We start from the raw sequence: 1907 nt of genomic DNA, 5'->3' as shown, positions 1-1907 counted from the left end.
GATGTGGCGTGCCAGACAGGAGAGGGGGTCTCTGCCTGTGCCCTAACTCAGCCAGGGCCAGAGAGGTGCAGCACAGGCGACGCACAGAACCGACAACACGCTGTGCAGGATACAACAGGGCCACATCATTTTCTTGATGTCCACAAGGCCGAACCAGAACCTGGTTCATGCTCATCTACGACCCAGGCACGTTCCAGGCTGTCTGCCCTCCCTCCTCTCCCCTCTGTGTGTGTAGCTCTCCACATCACTCTTGACCTCTGCATTTATCCTTTTTTTCTGCAGCCACTAATTCTTCCCACTGACAGCAGGATGCCCCAGAGCTCTTGGATTATGACCTCCAGAAACTTTGCGCTAGCCTTTCCTCTTCCTTTAGTTTTCCAGAGGGAGGCAACTGGGTGTCTGTTATTATCCCTCCCATGGCTGGAGCTCTCTGGTTAGGGGCTCAGGGTGGTCTGTCAGTTGTCCAGGCTCTGCAGCCACCGACTGCCTCTTGTACCAGGGAGATCCAGCTTCATCTGGAAGCCAGAGCGGCCACCCAAGCTCAGCCCACCCCTCTCACCCACCCACAACTCTCATCAAAATAGCTTTGGGGACCATGCTGAGTGCAGCAACGCGAAAGACCGGCCCTGCTTGTTTGCCCATGGTGTGACAGTCAAGCCACAGGATTTCATGTGGAAAACACCGAGGAAGTAAGAAGAAAGAGCAAGGAAAAGCAAATCTCTGAGACGGTAAGGTATTTTTCTGTTTGCTTTCCTTTTTTATCGTTAGTGTTTGTTGGGGGTTGCATTTTAGTCTGCAGGACTGTGTCACAGCCCCCGGACACACAGGAGAAACAGACACTTAAGGCAAACAATGTTTGCCTCATTAACTTGCCCTTCTCTTGAGTAAGTTCACAGACGGCTTGTAAGAAAATGTCAACGTCCCACAGAATCTGTAGTATCTGAAGCAGGAAAACAAACTCCTCTTTTCTTGCTGGTGCTTAAAGAGAGTGACAGTCCAAAAACTAATGCTCTCTTCCATTTGGCTTAATGCATATGTGGTACGTCTATTTCAATAGTGGAGAAAAGTGATAATTTTATAGGGAGATCAAAGCTTCAGGCACACTTCCTGCATGACTAGTTTTTTGCTCTTTCCAAAGCCACAGCCAGTCACAGTTGCAGTATCAGATGCATCATTCACCCTTCCACTTCCGTCTGCATCGGGACTTGCAAGCAGTGAGCTGCAGACACAGCATCTGCCGTGCACCGAGCTTCATGTCTTCTAGCACCACATCTCAGCATTCCCTTGCAGAGTTCTGCGAAGAACACGGGCACACCCACCAGCCCCGAGCCCAGCCATCTGCAGGAGGATAGCACAAGAGAAAGTCTAAGACCCTCTCTGACTCCCTTCCACCACTCAGAGGCAAATCACACCATCAGTCCTCAGGGGCTGGTAAAGACTGAACTTTTCTTCATACCTTTACTTTGGTCCATCTCCATTTTCTCTGCTGTTTATAAATTTGACATGTTGAGGCTACCGCTCATTTGTGATTAATACCTTTCACAGTGAAGTGACTAAGAATACAAATTTCTTGTGTCTGCCACCTACTACACTGTGCTTTACTACAGAGCAGGACATAAAACAAGTTTATGGTGCCATTTTATCACTAAGGACCAAGTGAAAGCAACCTGAGATGGGAGCTGTGAGAGAAAAGCAGAGCTTGTTTTATAAAGTATAGTTTATGTTCTTACAGATTTGAGCATTACTTTTTCATGGCAATGAGGCTTTGGGTTTCTTGTGTTTCCAAATTAAAAATATGATGCACAAATGGGCCATACACCAAACTCCTCTGTAAATTTTGCTATGGCAAATGTCAAACAGGGACAATGGTAGGGAAAGTGTGTTTTCCTTTTGCTTTCAGGAGTAAC

This window comes from Falco naumanni, unplaced genomic scaffold (genome assembly GCF_017639655.2).
Source record: "Falco naumanni isolate bFalNau1 unplaced genomic scaffold, bFalNau1.pat scaffold_106_arrow_pat_ctg1, whole genome shotgun sequence".
NCBI lineage: Eukaryota > Metazoa > Chordata > Aves > Falconiformes > Falconidae > Falco > Falco naumanni.
This window is presented reverse-complemented; position numbering follows the sequence as displayed.